Here is a 23499-nt window from a genome sequence, read left to right on the forward strand (position 1 = left end):
CATTTCAAAGTCAATGGGTGATTAATTCTCATCCTCATACTCTACCATTCATAACTCACTCGTCAGCAACAGCTTCACACTTACACATTTTAGTTCAAAAACTTATGCCCTAATAATAGTCATCAACAACATTTGAATTCAATCGTTTTCATTACCTCGTAACATTGTTGCTTAAATATCATCCAAAATTTTCAAAAATCATTCACTTGATCTTCATCAATCTTTTTCCAACTCGTAACCTCCGAAATATGAAAATTCTGTTTACCAAAATTTTACACACACTATTTTACTGTGCGATCCTCTCAATATTTTATAAAATAAATTTATTTACTGTCATTCGTGCAAATTTTATAAATCGTATATAATAAAGTAAATAAAATTTACCCTTACTTATTTTGACTAATACATATCAAATTATACCTACACTTTTACAAATTAATTCTTTTACTTATGAATTCAAAAGTTATTTTTCTTAAAATAGTACACGTTGCACATAACTCCAGTTTTACTAAGAACTTCGTTTCATTATTATTGTCACATCAAAATGTCTCAAACTTTTTTAAAATTACTTTGACTTATTATATAAAATTTTTCGTATTACACCACAATATGATTGGATCACAGTTCCTCTTATCCTCCCAGCAAGAACCAAACATACCTCTTGCGATCATCAACTATTCATTTTAAGGATTGGCTGTAGCATAAATGTGAGCTGTGAAATCAATGTCTGAGCTATGCACAGTGGTCACACCTATTCTTAAGGGAGGCACTGTGTTTGAATTCAACCCCAACCGTATTTTAGATTGGTATCAATTCTAACTATTATTACACTGATATTACGGATAGAGATTCACTAAGCTCGTCTGAGAAGTTTCTACCCCCGATATTTCACGGCTAAACCACAACATCCTCGTAAACATCAATTCTATGATTTAATATCTTTTTGGCACAAGAAAGCATTTTTTGGAGATTTCCTCACCTGGTGGAAACAATTCTTTATAGCCAATGATTCACATTTATTCTCGTCCGCACTTAAACTCATAAGTGAATGATAGATCGACTCGCCATCTGTGCGAGAACCTCTTTCTCATTAAGAGATCAAACCTTTTCGTGTGGTTTCCTATCCTCTCTAAAGGAATTACCTTAAACGTTTATGGCATTTATGTGGTTACTCTAAACATTTCTTCCTTTGTGGGTTGCAACTGGATGTTATCCTAGTCAAGTTTCGATCCCTGATTTGACATGTAACTAAAATCATGATCATAAAGTTACATTCTACAATGTACTATCAAAAACTATTTCCAAGGATAAGTTTGCATGTATTATAATACACTGAACGATATCTTTCATTAATCACTCATACTATCGTGAGGGCATGTTAGTAATTATGGAATACTTGTATATAAGCATGATTAGTGACTCCTCAGTTGACATCTCCTTTCGTCGATTCACATTAGGAATTTCTTGAAAACCAAAGGTATAATGTCTATGGTTACCTTCCAGAATTTGAAGTTGGTACCATCCCTAACAAACATAAGCCATGCATCATCATTCATGGTTGTGATCTCCACAAACTCCTATCTGTTTGTCTGCCCTAGTGTTGTGGCATAAAATGTTCAAGGATTTGAAATTTCATGTTTCCGAATTACTGAAATGCGTGAATAGCATTATCATCTTCTCTTTTGGAGGAAATCTATTTGGATGAAACTCCTGTTATTCCTTTGGATTACTTTCGCATTGATAATAAGATGCACTTCAAAGAAGAACCTGTATAAGTTATGGGTCATAAGATTCAAACGCTTAGAATAGGGCAATATTTCTATAGAACGGATCTGTTGGAATTCACACGATGGCCCCAAGTGTACCTGGGAATGTGAATACCAAATGAAACGGAAATATCTCCATCTTCATCTCTCTTCTCAAGCGTTGATGCATCCGAGAAGTATACCTAAAACTTCGGGACGAAGTTTCCTTTAACGGGGAGGTACTATAACAACCCTCACTTTTCCACTTCTGAACTGACTATTATACCCCTAGGGTTTCTTTGCATGTTTATGTGTATTAATATCTAGTGTTGTTCTTCGATCTTAATTAATAAGATATAATTAAAGTCTATATTAATCTTAATATACTATAATAGATATTAACATGTAATAAATAAATGTGGCACAATTATAAAATATAAAATTATAATGTAAAACTATAAACTAATTAAATGATTAATTAATATAATTATTTAATTAAATAATATAATATTTATATATTTATTACTAATCGGATAAATAAATAAATAAATAAAAGAGATAATAACAAATTTATATAAAATCTAGAAACTTCTAAAATATTAGATAAGATTTTATTTTTATTTTATTATAACCAAAATATTCAAATTAAATATATTAAATTCGGATTTAATTAATTAATTAAGATAATGCCAAATTTAAATAGAATTTAACACCTTTTTCTCCAAGAAACTTTTCACCTATAAATACACATTAAAAACCCTTATTTTTTTTATAAAAATTTCTGGAAACTCTCCTAAGCCATGAAAATATATGAGGTAATTTTTCTCTCTTTTTCTTTTATTTTTTTTTCTTTCGGTATATACATATATGTACAAAAATTTAATAAAATAGCTATAAACTTTTAAAATTTGTAAAAATAATTTTCTCGGGTTCTATTAATGTTATAAAGATGATGTAAGTCAAAAAGATTATTTTTATGATGTATTACATATTTATTTTAATTATATCTATCGGCTAGGGTTTATATAAACAAAAATCAATAAAAAAATATCAAACGAATTCAAAAACTGAAACAAAAAATTTCATAACTTCTTTTTGATGTATAGAGAGTTTTGGAATCGAAAACTTAATTTATTTACTGTTCTACATAATTATTATGTATTTAGTAATGAAAACAATATACATATATGTAAAATATAGTAATAATTCGTATAAAAATATAAGAACAATAGGTTTTGCATGAAAAATACTTAGAAAAGTTAAAGTATGTATAAAATAAATTTTGGAAGTTTTGGTGTATTATTATTCATTATATTCGAATTATATGGTTAAACAATTCAAAATTCGTAATAAATATTTATAACAGAAAATAAAATATATATATATATATATATATATATATATATATATATAAGTTTCATGAGTTAATAAAATATACAGGAACCTGTAAAAAATATAAAACTTAATATATAGGCTGAATTGGTATTTATTCTATATTTAATCTCTTATTACATACTTACCAAAAATAAATACAAGATATATATTAAATAAATATAGGATAAGGATAGATAATTTTTATAAATTTTTATAAACATATACTCATCATAAAAGATTTGTAAAATTTATATTTTTAATTATTTAATATTTATTTGATTAATTGTGAATTTTGTGTAATATATATGTATTAAAGATGTATGTATAAATATTATATAATAAATAATTAATATATCAAAGATATATAGTTAATAATAAACATTGTTATGATATATTAAACATAAATAACTTAATAAACCTAAACTTATATATACTTAATATAATATAACTATTAGTGTATGATATGTAATACAAGTAATTAAATACTTAATAATACTTAAGTATTTATTATACTATAATATTGAAAGGAAACTAAATAATAAATAATACTATACTAAAAACTTATAGTACAATATAAAATAATTAAATTATATTACATTAAAATATAATATAACTTATATAATGACATATAATATAACCTAAAGTGAGGGTTTATCAAAGATAAATTATGACTTATGATAACTGCACTGCTACTCACGGTCGTAAATGAATGATGTCTAGGTTGCCATTTATGAGGATACCTGTGGATCTCGAATGCCATGACTTAGATTCTGGTTAAGAGTCATGGGCCCTCGGTTACATCTGGCCATTCCTGACTTATTTGATAGCAACGAAGTTTGAGTAAAGTTGTACAACGTCTTGCTAAAGATTATAACTCGAACTTTCTATAATTGGAAAGTTACTATAAGTGGAAGTTTTCCATAAATAGTAACCTTCCGAAGATGGAAATTCTTTTAGAAAACCAACATTATTACTATAGTTACTATATTAGTACATACATTTGTCTGTTAGGCAATATCTGATCATACGTTCTATCTCTAGTTTGAGATCTCGGTCACGTCCGTTCCGTTCAATTCATTCTTTTGTGGAATAACTCTGCTGTGCTACCAAGGTGAACTTCATAGCCCCACTTTTTAACTTTCTTATTTACTTATTTTAAACTTTGGGGTGAGACACATGCTTTCTTTTAAAACTATTTTACACTTAGACACAAGTACTCGAAAACTGTTTAACAATGTTGCCATGCTTTGTTTCATGCTAAATCCCTACCATGATATCGTTAATTGCTTAGTGTAATGCAAACTTAGTTATTGTGAGTAGGCTTACTGAGAGCAACGTCTCTAACTAGTTGACCGTTGGTCTTTGGTTGCATAATAATGATTTCAACGACACTGACAGTTGAAGGTGTCATAGGGTAACTTTGTTTAGTTCGATATCATAACTTCAACACTACTTTTGAACGATGTTGCTACATCAAACTTGATAACTAAATATTATGGTCTAAAAACAATTATAAACCTATGTTGTTCACTCAACCATTTTTGGTTGACACTTTAAGCATGTTTTGTCTCAGGTGATGACTGCTAAAAGATTACTTGCTACTTGGACTATGCTGCTTTGGAGTCCGCATTATTTATTTATGTTGTTGCATTAGAACAATTACATTTACATTTTGACTTCCTTTTGTAATGAAAATTTAGTTCAGCTGCTATAATACTTTGAATTTTAATAAAACGTCTCAATTAGAGTTGTTCTCGCTTTACACTTATGTTTTGGTATTGGTTAGTCACATTTGACCCCCGGTCCCATTTAGGGGGTGTGACACGACCAAACAATGCAACCTAGTCAAATAGGTCATCTTAAGTATAAATATAGGTCACATTATGTCAAATTATAGTTTACGCATAGTCCTAGTGCTCAGACAGACTCAATATGCATGTAAAAGTCAACTAGTTAAAGCAAGTCAACCAAAGTCAACTCAAAAGTCAACTCACTCAAATTGTTCAACTAAAGTCAAACATATCATTAGGTCATGCAATCATTGTCAACATGTCAAACCTAAGTCACATAACATGCTACAGCTCATAGTTCAATAATTTGCACATTCGCAGCTTATCATATGTCCTTAGATTATACGCATCACAGAAAGTAACGAGTATAAATCTTAGAGAATAATTCATGAAAACATGGAAAACTCCAGATCATAACTAGACTCAAAATCGATTCCAAAAAGTTTAATCCAAGCCTCATACGATGTCTACAAGTCGGGTTTAAGAAAAGGTCTAGTTACCGTTTACCAAATCAGTTTCAGCATGCGCATCAATTTTAGAACATTTCTCATTTAATATTGAAAATAGATTTTGACGAATGGCCAATTGGAGATGACTCAAAATACTTCAAAGTTTTAGTAATAAAATAATCAAAGACATTCATTTAACAAATTTGTACAGATTAGCCTATCTTTACAGGCCCTTCAGTTTTAGTCAACAAACAAACATATCATTTGGTGAAGCTTATAACTCTTGGCAATACACGTTTTCAGAAGTTAGCATACAAATGAAATACACTAAGAAACAGATAAAATAACATATTCCAGAAGATCAAAGTCTCAATCAATTTCTAGTTCACTCTAGGTTATTTCGTGTGACTTTGAAAACAGTTTCAGCACACTATAAAACACGAATCTTCATTTTGACACACCGAGAGCATTACAAAAGCTTTTGATGCAAATCTTAAGTCTAACTTGCATGATTTTTAACAAGGATTACCATGGTATACATTTAAATATCTAATTCACAAAGCACATAATCCAGAAAATTCGTACATCATGCAAAACCCTAACGACAACTTCGTTTAATCATAACTTGAGCATACGATAACGAAAACATGTGAAATCAAAGTCCAAACTTATTAATTTTTTGAGATATATCTATCTAGATATAATACAAAATCAGTACATAAACCAATTTTATCAGATTCATAACATACAAATCGTGATTCATTGCAACGACAACAATCGAGCAATTTAACGACTAACGACAACTCTAATCGCATGTAATTGAGCACTAGACATCAATACACTATGTAATTGATATAAAAACTTATCTAATAAAATTAAGGTTATGAATTATACCTCAATCGATCAATTAGTTTATACTATCGCGTAGAGGATGATCAAGGCTATCACTTTCGTGTAGAACACAAGAGCAAATAATCAAAATTGAATGGAAGATGATGATGATGATGATGATGATGATGATGATGATGAAGTCGATGATGGAGAGGGGGTTTGGAGCTGTAAAATTCGTGACTTAGGGTTATCGGTGGAAGAGTTGTGATTAAATACCTTTTTATACCTAATTCCTTAATTAGTTTTGGGCCTAAATCCCTAGTTAGCAACATGGGCTCAATTTAATCACCTAAATGGGTGGGGTTAGGGGGATTTCGGAAATGAGGGTCCATGAGGGAGTCCATTGGCTTGTCTTAACTAGTTGATGCATTCCTTGTGTAGCCCGTTAGGTGTCGTTATCCGAAAACGCAAACCGGAACGTTAAACGTCAATTTCTCGCGTTTTTAATCTATAAAAATTCTAATAAATTGAAAGTATGTTTAAAACATAATAATTATATAATATTATAATGTAATTATTAAAATTGAATTACATTATGCTTTGGCTTGTGAAGTGTGGTTCGTTTCTAGTTGCCGTTAACCGTACCGAGTTCCCGAACCGTTAACCGGTCGTTAAAACGCATTTCATCAAGTTTAATTCTTTAAATATATAATAAATTAAATATGTTTTTCATAAAGTCAATAATTATTAAAAACAATTATTTTATCGTTTTTCTGAGTTCCGTAACTGAAAAGCTTTCTAGGCAATTTTCTTAATCGTGTCGTTTTCTAGGTATTTCGTCATTCGAAACAAGTTCGTCAATTAATATAAAAATATTAACTCAAGTAATCCACTAGGATCAAGTATGCATTTAAATCCATTAAACACATAAAGTTCTAAGTAATCACCGTTAAATATTTAATGGACAAGTAACGATAGTAACGAAAAAAGTCAGCTTGTTACATTACCCACCTATTATGAAAAATTTCATCCCAAAATTTTAGTACACGTCCGCCGTAGTCGTCTCCTCAGGAAACAGTTGCGGATATTTTTTATCATCTGATCTTCATGCTCCCACGTGAATTCTGGTATCTACGGGCGTTCCATCGAACTTTAACTATCGGGATTCTGCTTTGCTTTAGCAACTTGACCTCGCGGTCCATGATCTCAAGAGGTTCTTCAACAAAATGAAGCTTGGGATCAACTTGTATCACTTCTAAAGGAATTACCAAACTTTCGTCTGTTAAGCATTTCTTTAATTTAGAAACATGAAAAGTGTCATGAATTTCGTTGAGTTCTTGAAGTAGTTTCAGTCTGTACGCTACCGGTCCAATTCTCTCGTTAATCTCAAATGGTCCAATATATCTCGGAGTTAGCTTGCCTCTTTTACCAAAACGCACTACACCCAGCCAGGGTGATACTTTGAGCATAACTTTATCTCCAACCTGAAATTCTAAATCTCGCCTTCTAACATCGGCGTAACTCCTTTGACGACTTCGCGTCGTTTTCAGTCTCTCTTGTATCTGCACAATCTTCTCAGTTGTTTCGTGTATGATCTCAGGACCAGTCAATTGACTATCCCCTAACTCAGTCCAACATACAGGTGATCTGCACTTCCTGTCATAAAGTGCTTCAAAAGGCGCTGGTTTTATACTTGCGTGATAACTATTGTTATAGGAGAATTTTGCTAACGGTAGATATCTATCCCATCCATTAATCGATAACACATGCCCTTAACTTGTCTTCTAGTGTTTGGATGGTTCCCTCACTTTGCCCATCAGTTTGTGGATGATATGCTGTACTCATGTCTAAACGGGTTCTCATTACCTCTTGCAATGCTTGCCAGAATCTAGAGGTAAATCTGCTGTCTCTATCAGAAATAATGGATATCGATACTCCATGTCGAGAAACCGCTTCCTTTATATAGATCTGTGCCAACTTTTCCATCTTATCCGTTTCCTTAATTGGTAGAAAATGAGCTGACTTTGTGAGATGATCAATGATAACCCAAATCATATCATAACCTCCCACAGTCTTGGGCAACTTAGTAATGAAATCCATAGTAATACATTCCCATTTCCACTGGGGAATCTCTGGCAGTGTCAGTAGTCCTTACGGTTTCTGATGTTCTGCTTTTACCTTAGCACATGTCGAGCACTTACCAACATAGGTTACAATATCGGCTTTCATATTAGGCCACCAGTACAGTGCTTTAAGATCTTGATACATCTTGTTGGATCCAGGGTGAATAGAATACCTTGTCTTGTGTGCCTCGTCTAGCACAAGTTCCCTTAATCCTCCAAATCTCGGTACCCAAATTCTATCTATGAAGTATCAGGTTCCATCTTCTCGAATGACAAACTTCTTGTCCATTCCTCTAAGGGGCTCAGTAGTAACGTTATCTTCTTTCAATGCCTCTAGTTATGCATCGCGTATCTAAGAAGAAAGTTCGTTCAGACAGTCATGTTCAATGCTCTAACTCGGAGAGGTTTCACCTTTTCCTTCCTACTCAAGGCATCTGCAACAACATTAGCCTTATCAGGATGATAGCGGATCTCACAGTTGTAGTCATTCAATAGCTCTACCCATTGTCTCTGCCTCATGTTGAGCTGTTTCTGATCGAAAATACGTTGCAAGCTCTTGTGATCAGTGAAAACAGTAAACTTAGTACCATACAAGTAATGTCTTCACACCTTCAGTGCAAAGACCACATCACCAAGTTCCAAATCATGAGTCATATAATTCTGTTCATGTACCTTTAGTTATCGTGACCCATTGGCGATCACTTTCTTCCGTTGCATTAACATGCAACCAAAACCCTATCGTGAAGCATCACAGTAAACCACGAAGTCCTCTTTTCCTTCAGGCAAAGACAAAAATTCGGGGTAGTAGTCAACTTCTGTTTCAACAACTGAAATGCAGACTCGTGTAGCTTTCAGTCCACTCATACTTCTTACCCTTGTGAGTCAATTCTGGTAACGGTCGGGCATTGGTAGAAAATCCCTTAATGAATCTTTTATAATAACCTGCAAGACATAAGAATTGCCGAAACTGCGTTAGCGACTTAGGCGTCTCCCATTTCTTGACCGTTTCTATCTTCGCAGGATCAACTTGAATACCATTGACACCTACGATATAACCCAAAAATTGAAATTCTTGAAGCCAGAATTCACACTTTGAAAATTTTGCGTACAACTGCTCTTTCCTGAGCATCTCAAGTAGAAAACGGAGATGTAGTTCATGTTCTTCCTCATTCTTAGAATATACCAGAATTTCATCAATAAACACAATAACAAACTTGTCCATATATGGCTTACACACATGGTTCATGAGATCCATGAACACTGACGGTGCGTTCGTCAATACAAATGGCATTACTGTGAACTCACGATGTCCATAGCATGTTCTAAACGATGTCTTTGGTATATCTGTCTACTTTATTCTCATCTGATGGTAACCTGATCTCAGATCAATCTTAGAGTAACATCATGATCCTTGCAACTGCTTGAACAAATCATCAATTCTTGGCAACGGATATCTATTCTTGATTGTTAGTTTATGAAGTTCCCTGTAATCGATACAAAGTCTTATAGATCCACACTTCCCAACAAAGAGCACATGTGCTCTCCACGGTGAAGAACTCGGTCGAATGAATCCTTTGTCTAAAAGCTCTTGTAACTGACTTGACAGCTGGTGCACTTTGAAGGTACAAGTCTCTATGGTGCGCGTGCTACAGGGTCCGCTCCCGGTATTAAGTTGACCTGAAATTATATGTCTCTATGCGGTGGAAGACATGGTAATTCTCTCGGAAGGACCTTAAGGAAAATTTCTAACGGTTGGGACATCTTCGGGTCTCTTAACTGCTGATTCAACTTTGCTCATCTGTGCCAGAATTGCGAGACATCCTTATCTCATGTACTTCTGGACCTTCGAGCATTTAATGTTACGCAACGGTGTACTGATCTTCTCTCCGTATGTGACGACCAGGAAATTTCCGACCAAATTTAAACTTTATTCTTATATGATTTCGACACAATAAGCAAAGTCTGTAAAGTTGAGTCTCAAACTTTTTGGAACAGTTTATATGAATGCATTTAACCTTTGACTATTTCCGACGATTCACGAACAATTGTTGTAAGTAAATATCTATATATATGTATAAAAGTAAGTATATACAATAATTTGAAATAATAAAATACAATAGATCATTAAGATTAGGTATGTAAAATAATATACAAGATAATAATTTGGTTATTAAAATAAAGCTATATATAAATGTGTATGAATTCTATAAATAATTATTATGATATATATATATATATATATATATTGGATTATACATAAAAGGTCAAAATATTATATGTTATTATTAAATGATACATAAATAATAATATATAATATTACTATATTAAATATAATTACAAGTTATAATATAAGTTGTTATTATTATTACTTTCATTAGTGTTACTAACATTAATATTAATATTAAAATTAAAATCAGTATTATTAATATTAACATCAGTATTATTAATATTATTATTTTTAATATATATATATAAATATGAAATGTGATGCATGTAAATTATTTTATTATTGTTATTGTATCATTATTTGATTAACATTAAATTAATTATCATGATTATTAATAATACTATGATTGTTATTAATATCATCATTTTAATTATTATGATTAAAAGTTATTATTAGTAATATCATTATTAAGTATTATTTGTATTATTATTATTATTATTATTATTATTATTATTATTATTATTATTATTATTATTATTATTATTATTATTATTATTATTATTATTATTATTATCTTTATTTCAAATTATTATTATTATTACTTTTGTAATTATTCTTATTATTATTAGTATTATTATTATAATTATCATTAATAATAATATTATTATTATTATTATCAATTTCATTAAAAAATTTATTATTGTGACTTATTATTTTTATTATTAGTAATATTATTATTATTTGTATTTATATTACTATTAATATAATTATAATTATTAATTATTAATATCTTTTATATAAAAACCCTGCATATAGATTTAGAATAAAAATCTGTTTAACGTAGCAATCACACTATTTTTGATTTTGTTTATATCTCAATAATCGTAGCCTAAACTGTATTAATCGTACAAATTAGTTGATTTTATTCAACGATTTATTATTTTAATTTTTCTGATTGATTCTTCTGTCCCAAATCCGTTCTCAATCCACATCACTTTACATTGCAGAGAAAATCAATCTTATCATCTTTATAAAGCCTCAATTATACGTAATATATCATTATATTAAGTTAGACCCTTATGCACTTCGAGATGAAAAACCAAAAACACTGAAAAATGAGTCGTTACCCCATATTCTTGCTTCTATTTTCAAACAGCTCGATTTCTTAATGAATTTCAAAAATTACAAATGCAGTGTTGTTAGGAATCTCGTATTTAAACTATCTGAAAAATTTCAGACTTCAATTCATCGAATTGAAATCCAATTTTGGAGTCAAAGTCATATTTCAAAAAGTCAAAGTAATTGTTCTTGGTAAAATTTGATTTAATTTCTATGTTTTAAGTTAAATGGATTATCCAGAAAGTTTCTAGGAGCAAATTTGAATATATTTTATGTTGGAATCATAAGGCAAAACAATCTCAAAATCAAAATTGGATGTTGAGTTGTTCATCGTCTATTTTTTTTTCTGTTTCAGTTCAATTTTTGTTTTGATTTATGGATATAATTAAATTTATCATAATAGGGTTGTTTTCTGTAATAATAAAGCCTTAAATAAAATGTATAATTTGTTGTTTTGAATGGATTGAACACTGGTCAATTTTAACGAAAACAAGTGAAGGAGAAGAAGATGAAAACAGACGAGGGTTAAAAGAATTTAGTCGGGGGTTTATTTCAGAAAATGGGCAACAACCCAACGATTTAGAGGGATATCGGGTGAGCGAGAGGTCTCGGGTTCGAGCCCGGGCGATTACAACTATTTTTTTTAAAAAGCCTGTTTTGGTGAGGTAGTAACTCTATTTTTTTATTTCATTATTATTATTATTATTATTATTATTATTATTATTATTATTATTATTATTATTATTATTATTATTATTATTATTATTATTATTATTATTATTATTATTATTATTTTTATTATGATTATGATTGTTATTGTTATTATTATGATTATTATTATTATTAGTATTATAATCATACTTATAAGTATTAAAATCCTTATTACCATTATTATTACTATAATTATTATTAATATTAGTATTAGTACCATTTTTAGTACTATTATTAATATTATTATTATTATTATTATTATTATTATTATTATTATTATTATTATTATTAAAATAAGTATTATTAATATGATTATCATTATTAGTATTGTTATTATTATTAATTATTATAATTTTTGCAAAGATTGTTATTTTGTTTTCATTACAACTATATAATTATTATTATTATTCTCATTTTTACTACTAATATCATTATTATTATTACTATGATTCTTATTATAATTACTATAAGTAATGTTATTTTTAATCATTACTATCAAATACATGTAACAACCCAACCCGTTAACCAACCAAAAACGCGGAATAAAAAAAATTTAAAACTGAACTGGAGGGTGCGCGGCGCGCACCACTGCATATGCGCGGCGCGCACAAGGCCTGAGATAGTTCTGATCAAAATGTCCATTTTTCGCGAAAAGTTCTTCGACTTCCCCACACTTTTAGACCGAACGCTTTTCACAACAAACTTATATATGTAAAACTAACACGAATCAAACATAAAAATGATGTTTTACAAGTGGGGCCCACACGACCCAAAATACAAGTTTAATACAAGTTTAGAGTTTCGACCACCAAAAAGTTTAAGTTCCAAACTACACAATGAGCATGGCGTTTGGGATTAAACTACCCAACTACCGATCAAACTCCAAGAGCTACTAAAGCCAAAAGCGTCCCCTAGTATCAAGCGGGATCTCTAGTCCAATACGATGCCCTTACCCTTGTCCGAAACCGAACCTATAAAATGGTAAACAATGAGAGGGTAAGCAAAGCTTAGTGAATGCAATAATTATACGAATACATATATAATTATACCTACTTGCATACACTTACACCAACCGCAAACATGCTAGCAACACAATTAGCTTATCGTCACATTAACAAGCTATAATCTCCAATACCAAAAGCTAGCAACAATCGCATAATAATATAACTTGAAATGATATAATATGCTTACAACACAAGTAACCATGGTCGACCAATAGTACAAGGGAACGGCGCTCGCGAAAACGCCATCGGTGTTCATAACATCCATTAGGGCACTTAACACCTCGCACCACTAACCCCTAGGGTGGCACCTTAACACCTCGGCACATCACCCCGAGTGGCATCTTAACACCTCGATGCAACACTCATTATTTTACGGAGTGGTGTCTTAACACCTCGACACTACACTCCTAGGTGGCATCTTAACACCTCGATGCTACACCCTTCACGCGAAACGTGGTGTCTTAACACCTCGACACTACACATTTCACGCTACAACAAATAGATACATTATATACCTACGCATATAATTATTCCACTCACCTTAACAATTAGATGACGATTTCAACCTCCAAAAGCTTCAAAGCAAAGTACCTAATATAATAAGTACTTGATCAACACACAATCTAAGTGGACTCAATACTAACACTTACACATGAGCATTTAATGACTTAATGTATTAAATCGCTCATTTATACCAAAACCGCCCAATTAAAGTCAAGACCACCACTAATCACTTTAAAGCTAGTGATTAAGGTCCAACAACACCAACTAATACATAATTAGGGTAATTCATACCCATCTTTCCAAACTAGGTCAATTTATTACCCAAATAACCATTTTAAGACGACACACCCATTTCGGGTCATCCACTAACTAACCAACACCCATTTACTAAATAACTAGGTGTGTTAGCAATTAACTCACCAATTAGGGTTCATAAACATCATTTAATACTTTGAAACCCTAGACTAGTCACCAATTAGTATTCAAGACTCAATTTTACCCAAGAACACCCAAAATCACCAATAATGGGTTTTGTGTTCATCATTTACTCAAACCCTAACCCTTACACTAAATCAAATTAAGGAAAATAAAATTATAACATACCACAACTACCACAACGAAGCTAGAGATAAGATGAACGACTTTAATGCTTGAACTTTAACCCAAAACAAGCTCCTTCCTCTTGGATTTAAGCTTTCTCACACTTGAATCACACTCTCTCACTAGGATTTAAGTGGATGAAGTTTGGTGGTTAGAAATGGAGTAATGAGGCTCAACCAAACTGATCTAGGGCCTTTAATTCGTCCATAAGTGAATTTACCAAAATGCCCATCAAAATATCTGATTTAAAAAGCTGGAACCCGGCTACAGTAAGGGGTGCGCGGCGCGCTCCCTTTAGTGTGCGCGGTGCGCACTAGGCTCAGCTCACTCAGTGACTTCTGTTTAACAGCACAACATCACCCACACTCTATGTAACATATTTACACTGCTGTACAAACTGATTAGGGTCTTACAACTCTCCCCCACTTATTCGGATTGCGTCCTCGCAATCCAAGCCGCATGACAAGAGGGAAGATAAACCAACACGAATTCTTCGGGCTCCCAAGTAAACTCGAAACCCTTACTACGATGCCATTGAACTTTAAAAGTCCTAACCTCTTTATGCCTCAACGTTTTGACCTTCTCATCGAGTATGGCAATCGGCTCCTCAATATACTCTAACTTATTGTTTAGCTCAATTTCGTCTAACGGCACCCATGATGAATCATCCGCAAGACACTTACGGAGATGGGAAACATGAAATGTATTATGAATCCCCGCAAGCTCTTCGGGTAATTCCAAACGATACGCGACTTCACCAACACGAGCTAAAACTTTAAAGGGACCAATAAACCGAGGAGCTAACTTTCCCCGTTTTTGAAATCGAATAATACCCTTCCATGGCGAAACCTTAAGCATCACCATATCGCCTTCTTGGAACTCAATCAATCGCCTACGTCTATCGGCATACGACTTTTGCCTATCTTGAGCCTTCTTCAAATGTTCCCGAATCAAATCGATCTTGCTATTGGTATCTAAAACCAAATCGGTACTCCCGATCTCTCTTTGACCCACTTCTCCCCAACAAACGGGAGTTCGACACCTACGTCCATAAAGCATTTCGTAAGGTGGCATCCCGATACTAGTATGATAACTATTATTGTACGAGAATTCCACCAAAGGCAAATGCTCATCCCAACTACCACCGAAGTCAATGATGCACGCCCGTAGCATATCTTCCAAAGTTTGATTCGTACGTTCGGTTTGACCGTCCGTTTGAGGATGATACGCCGTGCCCAACTTCAATTGCGTACCCATATCTTCATGAAACTTTTCCCAAAACCGAGATGTAAAACAGGTATCTCGATCCGAAATAATAGATATAGGAACTCCATGTCGCGAGACCACTTCCTTGATAAACAACTTAGCCAAGGCCTCCGACGATATCGCTTCTTTAATGGGAAGAAACAAAGCACTTTTTTTCAATCGGTCAACTATAACCCAAATCGAATCAAATTGGGTTCTCGCCGTCTTAGGTAACTTTGTTATGAAATCCATGGTAATGTGCTCCCATTTCCATTTCGGAATTTCTAACGGTTGCAATTTACCATACGGCTTTTGGTGTTCGGCTTTTACTTGCAAACACGTGACGCATTGCTCAACATACTTCACAACATCACGCTTCATGCCCGGCCACCAATAATCTTTCTTCAAGTCAAGATACATTTTCGTCGCGCCCGGATGAATGGAATATTTTGACTTATGTGCTTCATCAAGTAGCACTCGTCGGTAATCACCCATCTTAGGCACCCACACCCTTCCTTGGAAAGACAACAAACCACACGGACCCATAGTAATAAACTCCGATTGGCCCACGATTCGCTCCGTATGCTTGTTGTGAACATAAGCCTCTATTTGAATCTAACCAAGCTTTTCAAGAAAATCATTGGTAATAATCAAACGTAACGATCCAACTCGTATCGCCGGATGTTGACTCTTTCGACTCAACGCATCCGCGACCACATTCGCCTTACCCGGATGATAAAGTATTTCACAATCGTAGTCTTTCACCACATCCATCCACCTACGTTGGCGATAATTCAAATCTCGTTGATTAAAGAGATGTTTCAAACTCTTATGATCCGAATAAATCGTACACTTGACACCATACAAGTAATGGCGCCAAATTTTCAACGCATGCACAACCGCCGCCAACTCAAGATCATAAGTCGGATACCTCGTTTCATGTTCCTTTAATTGTCGAGAGGCATAAGCGATGACTTTACCTCTTTGCATTAGAACACACCCGAGACCATTTAAGGAAGCATCACAATAAACCACCATGTCTTCAACACCTTCCGGTAATACTAACACCGGAGCTTGACACAACTTCTCTTTTAACAATTGAAAAGCAATTTCTTGCTCGTTCTCCCAAACAAACCTCGCATTTTTCCTTGTCAATTTCGTCAACGAAGAAGCGATCTTAGAAAAATCTTGGATAAACCGACGATAATAACCGGCCAATCCGAGAAAACTTCGGATTTCCGTAGGCGTAGTCGGTCGTCCCCAACTCTTCACCGTTTCGATCTTCCCCAGATCTACTTGAATACCGTTTTCGTTCACAATATGACCAAGGAATTGAACTTCCCTTAGCCAAAATTCACATTTGGAGAACTTTGCATACAACTTCTCCTTTTGTAGCGTCTTCAATACTTCACGCAAATGATGTTCATGTTCGTTCATACTTTTCGAGTCAACTAGTATGTCGTCAATGAACACTATTACCGACTTGTCCAACATAGGTTGGCACACTCGGTTCATAAGATCCATGAATGCCGCCGATGCATTCGTAAGACTAAAGGGCATAACTACAAACTCATAATGCCCGTAACGCGTTCGAAAAGCTGTTTTCTCTATGTCTTCCTCACGGACCCGCATTTGGTGATAGCCGGACCGTAGGTCGATCTTAGAGAAATACGTTGCACCTTGAAGTTGATCAAATAAATCGTCAATCCTAGGTAGTGGATAATGATTCTTGATCGTCACTTTATTCAACTCACGGTAATCAATGCACATACGCATACTACCATCTTTCTTCTTCACAAATTACACCGGAGCGCCCCATGGCGAAGCACTCGGTCGAATAAAACCCTTCTCGAGCAACTCTTGGGTTTGATTTAACAACTTTTGCATTTCCGTTGGTGCTAAACGATAAGGAGTTTTAGCAATGGGAGTAGCTCCCGGAACCAACTCAATACGAAACTCAACTTGTCTTTCCGCCGGAACACCCGGTAATTCGTCCGGAAAAACGTCTTCAAATTCACTAACAACTGGAATTTCACGAATAGGTGGTGGCTCATTGCGAGTATCAACAACATGAGCAAGGAAAGCCATGCCACCGGTAACAACAAAACGACGTGCCCGTGCAAAAGTGCATATCGGCACCGGTCTCCTTCGCTTATCACCATGAATAATTAACTCTCTCCCACTTAGGGTCTTCACACGAATAAACTTATCATGGCATGCAATATTGGCTCTATAACGATCGAGCCAATCTATACCAACGACAATATCAAAGTCGCCCAAGGTCATTGGAATAAGATCAATTTTAAAGGTTTCGGCACCAAAAACAACATCACAATTTTCACACACATCAACCACTAGCACCGTCTTGCCGTCCGCTATTTCGACTTCTATCGGACGACTTAACTTAGCTAACGGTCTATTAAGTTTAGGCATAAATTTAGGAGACACAAACGACAAATTTGCACCGCTATCGAAAAGAATCCTTTCCGGATTAGAATTAACCATGTAAGTACCTTAGACAACTTCGTGCGATTGTTTGGCTTCATCATTGGTCATCAAATAGTTGCGACCCCTAGCCGTACCCCCTGCCTTCTTTAACCGCTTCACATTGTCGTTTCGCAAGTCGGGACACTCCGGCTTCTTATGCCCTTCTTTGCCGCAATTAAAACAAGTGACTTTGTTTCCGGAAGATGGTTTCGGACACTCACGAGCCATATGACCCGGTTGCCCACAATTGTAGCACGTATAAGAAACCCACCGGTAGTGCCCTTCTTTGCACTATTGACACTTTCGGCCCCCCTCTTGCTCTTGCTCTTGCTCTTCTTGCTTGAGGCATTAGAGTAACTAAAACCTTCAAACTTTCTTTTGGAAAACATGAAATCACTCTTTCTTGGAACCTCCGGCTCAAAACCCCGAGCCAACTCAAACAATTCATCAAAAGTCTTAGCCATACCTCGACTAATCTTCCCCTTGTACTCATCATTCAAAGTACGGTAGAAATCCTTCATGAGTTTATGATCATCACCAACATATTCCAGGCAAAAACGAGTCTTTGCCAAGAATGTAGACTTGAGGGTAACCAAATCCATGGAACCTTGTTGCAAATGGTGCAACTCGTCCCGGATTCTATCGAGGTCGGAAGAAGTTCGGTATTCTTTGAAAAACTCTTTCTTGAAGTCTTCCCAAGTCAAACCCATACATTGTTCTTCACCATACAAGTTGATTTTATCGTCCCACCACAACTTAGATTCTTCGCGTAACATGCTAGAACCATACCTCGTCTTCTTTTCGGGAGGACATTCCGCGGTACGGAAAGCTCCCTCAATATCGGAGATCCAACATGTACTTTTCAAGGGATCTCGCACCCCATTAAACATCGGGGGTTGAGCATCCTTGAAGTTCTTGTACTGGAAGTCCCGCCTTCCTTCGCCTCCTTCACCGCGAGGATAGATATTCCTAGCGTCAAGGGCCTCTTCGATAGTGGCCTTCATTCGTTCATTTATCAAATCGGTCACCTGCCCATCGACCGAATCTTGAAAGACCTTTCGGACGTCCGTAAGAAAATCCGCTTTTAACTTTTTTAAGACGGCCTCAACCTTGGCCGAAAACTCGGCGTCCTCGCTTGTACTTCCGTTATCATGATCGGGACCGTTTCTCGTCTTCATTCTATAAAACAAATTAGGTTAAACCACCAACGGAAGGACAAATTATATATATATACATACACATACGCCACACTACTCCATCTCGCTCAACAATCGTCGTACATTGCTTGTTTAACACGATTTGCGCCCGTAAGAATGGTAGCTAATCATTGTTACGCGAGCACGTCGCATTAACTTGCTAGTACAACGTCCATCTCGCTCGATGCCCGCTAAACATACATAACAAATAGCGCATGATTAGTTTACATAAACCTATGCACAAACCAATCCCGATCCGACCCAAAGTCCTACAAGTCCCGCATAACGCACACACAAAAAGTCTAAGTCTAGGCGCCTATCTCAAGTCACCTAAATCCCATAGACCATGCTCTGATACCACTTGTAACAACCCAACCCGTTAACCAACCAAAAACGCGGAATAAAAAAAAATTTAAAACTGAACTGGAGGGTGCGCTGCGCGCACCACTGCCTATGCGCGGCGCGCACAAGGCCTTAGACAGTTCTGATCAAAATGTCCATTTTTCGCGAAAAGATCTTCGACTTCCCGACACTTTTAGACCGAACGCTTTTCACAACAAACTTATATATGTAAAACTAACACGAATCAAACATAAAAATGATGTTTTACAAGCGGGGCCCACACGACCCAAAATACAAGTTTAATACAAGTTTAGAGTTTCGACCACCAAAAAGTTTAAGTTCCAAACTACACAATGAGCATGGCGTTTGGGATTAAACTACCCAACTACCGGTCAAACTCCAAGAGCTACTAAAGCCAAAAGTGTCCCCTAGTATCAAGCGGGATCTCTAGTCCAATACGATGCCCTTACCCTTGTCCAAAACCAAACCTATAAAATGGTAAACAACGAGAGGGTAAGCAAAGCTTAGTGAATGCAATAATTATACGAATACATATATAATTATACCTACTTGCATACACTTATACCAACCGCAAACATGCTAGCAACACAATTAGCTTATCGTCACATTAACAAGCTATAATCTCCAATACCAAAAGCTAGAAACAATCGCATAATAATATAACTCGAAATGATATAATATGCTTACAACACAAGTAACCATGGTCGACCAATAGTACAAGGGAACGGCGCTCGCGAAAATGCCATCGGTGTTCATAACATCCATTAGGGCACTTAACACCTCGCACCACTAACCCCTAGGGTGGCACCTTAACACCTCGGCACATCACCCCGAGTGGCATCTTAACACCTCGATGCAACACTCATTATTTTACGGAGTGGTGTCTTAACACATCGACACTACACTCCTAGGTGGCATCTTAACACCTCGATGCTACACCCATCACGTGAAACGTGGTGTCTTAACACCTCGACACTACACATTTCACGCTACAACAAATAGATACATTATATACCTACGCATATAATTATTCCACTCACCTTAACAATTAGATGACGATTTCAACCTCCACAAGCTTCAAAGCAAAGTACCTAATATAATAAGTACTTGATCAACACACAAGCTAAGTGGACTCAATACTAACACTTACACATGAGCATTTAATGACTTAATGTATTAAATCGCTCATTTATACCAAAATCGCCTAATTAAAGTCAAGACCACCACTAATCACTTTAAAGCTAGTGATTAAGGTCCAACAACACCAACTAATACATAATTAGGCTAATTCATACCCATCTTTCCAAACTAGGTCAATTTATTACCCAAATAACCATTTTAAGACGACACACCCATTTCGGGTCATCCACTAACTAACCAACACCCATTTACTAAATAACTAGGTGTGTTAGCAATTAACTCACCAATTAGGGTTCATAAACATCATTTAATACTTTGAAACCCTAGACTAGTCACCAATTAGTATTCAAGACTCAATTTTACCCAAGAACACCCAAAATCACCAATAATGGGTTTTGTGTTCATCATTTACTCAAACCCTAACCCTTACACTAAATCAAAGTAAGGAAAATAAAATTAGAACATACCACAACTACCACAACGAAGCTAGAGATAAGATGAACGAATTTAATGCTTGAACTTTAACCCAAAACAAGCTCCTTCCTCTTGGATTTAAGCTTTCTCACACTTGAATCACACTCTCTCACTAGGATTTAAGTGGATGAAGTTTGGTGGTTAGAAATGGAGTAATGAGGCTCAACCAAACTGATCTAGGGCCTTTAATTTGTCCATAAGTGAATTTACCAAAATGCCCATCAAAATATCTGATTTAAAAAGCTGGAACCCGGCTACAGTAAGGGGTGCGCGGCGCGCTCCCTTTAGTGTGCGCGGCGCGCACTAGGCTCAGCTCACTCAGTGACTTCTGTTTAACAGCACAACATCACCCACACTCTATGTAACATATTTACACTGCTGTACAAACTGATTAGGGTCTTACAATACAACTATTATTAAATTTGGCTTCATTAAAAATGGTGATGAAGCTTGTGTATACAAAATAGCTAGTGGGAGCACTATCATGTTTCTTGTACTATATGTGGATGATATATTGTTATTTGGAAATGATATTCCTGCAATGTAAGGTGTTAAAACTTGGCTAAGTAAATTCTTCTCCATTAAGGATCTTGGAGAAGAACAATACGTTTTGGGGATTGGGATCTACGGGGATAGATCCAAGAAACTGATAGGTTTGAATCAAAGTGCATACATTGAAAAGATCTTGAAAAGGTTCAAGATGGAGAACTCTAAGAAAGGTTTGGTACCTATTCAAAAGGGAACACTTCTCAGTTCATCTCAGTGCCCCACCACGAAAGATGAACAGGAGAGAATGAAGAAAGTCCCATATGCGTCTGCCATTGGGTCAATCATGTATGTAATGATATGCACTAGACCGGATGTGTCATGCGCTCTTAGCCTGACAAGTAGATACCAGAATAACCCAGGAAACAATCACTGGATTGCTGTCAAAAGTATATTGAAATACCTTAGAAGGACTAAGGATATGTTTCTGATATATGGATCTGGTGAGGAGGAACTCGCTGTAAAAGGTTACGTGGATGCGAGTTTCCAAACTGATCGAGATGATTCTCGATCACAATCCGGTTATGTCTTCACGTTAAATGGAGGTGCAGTCTCTTGGAAGAGTTCAAAACTGGATGTTGTTGCTTTATCCACTACAGAGTCGGAGTATATCGCCGCATCATTGGTAGCTCAGGAAGCTGCATGGATGAAGAAATTCATCGACGACTTAGGAGTAGTCCCTTCCATTCAGGACCCTCTTGAGATCTTTTGTGACAGCGAGGGTGCGATTGCTCAAATCAAGGAACCTCGTGCTCATCAAAAGACCCGTCACATTGAACGGAGATTCAACTACATAAGGGATGAAGTTAAAAAGGGAAAGATATGTATTCGCAAAGTTCACACAGATCTTAATATAGCGGATCCTCTCACGAAGCTCTTACATGGAGCAAAACATGCAGGACATGTTTGTGCATTAGGGCTTCGATATTCTAGTGATTGGTCATGATCTGTTTTAAGTATTGTAACAGAACAAAATTTGTTCAAACTCATTAATATAATTATGGTATTAATTTATTAATCTTGAGTCATGTTCCTATTTTGCATATTTTATCCATGAATAAGTAATTATTCTAAATTCCGTAGTCGATTACATTTGTGGGAACAAGTGTGAGGTTTAGACTATTATGAACTTGGATTGGTATACATTCACGGGATGAATGTGGGTCAAGGTTGCAACTAAGGTTCATAGATATTTGTGGGATACAAATATTGGAAGACCCGCTCTCAAGATTTACTAAATGGAGCCTTTGTGGTTGATCACACGTAATTTTGAGTAAAGGCGAATATCATTGTATCCTCTGACCTGAGATACATATTAGGTTCGGATATTTACCAAGTATTGTGCCTTGATTCTTTCCTTCGGTATTCTGAAATATGGTAGTTCATAAGGAAGATCTCAGGTATAATGCAAGGTGTATATTTAGGACGCATGTAGTCAAGATGGAATTTGTCCCTCTTATTCGTTGAGAGTCAGATGTTTAAGGCCTGATAAAGTTAAATCTAGAAGAGAGTGATCACTCTGTGTCTCTTGGATTAACATGACATCTAGGACGAAAGGATATAATGAAAAGATTCACCTAATCATGTTCGAGATGGGAACTCGAAAGGGATGATGTTATTGAATGGCACAA

The sequence above is a fragment of the Rutidosis leptorrhynchoides genome, chromosome 6 (genome assembly GCF_046630445.1).
Source record: "Rutidosis leptorrhynchoides isolate AG116_Rl617_1_P2 chromosome 6, CSIRO_AGI_Rlap_v1, whole genome shotgun sequence".
NCBI lineage: Eukaryota > Viridiplantae > Streptophyta > Magnoliopsida > Asterales > Asteraceae > Rutidosis > Rutidosis leptorrhynchoides.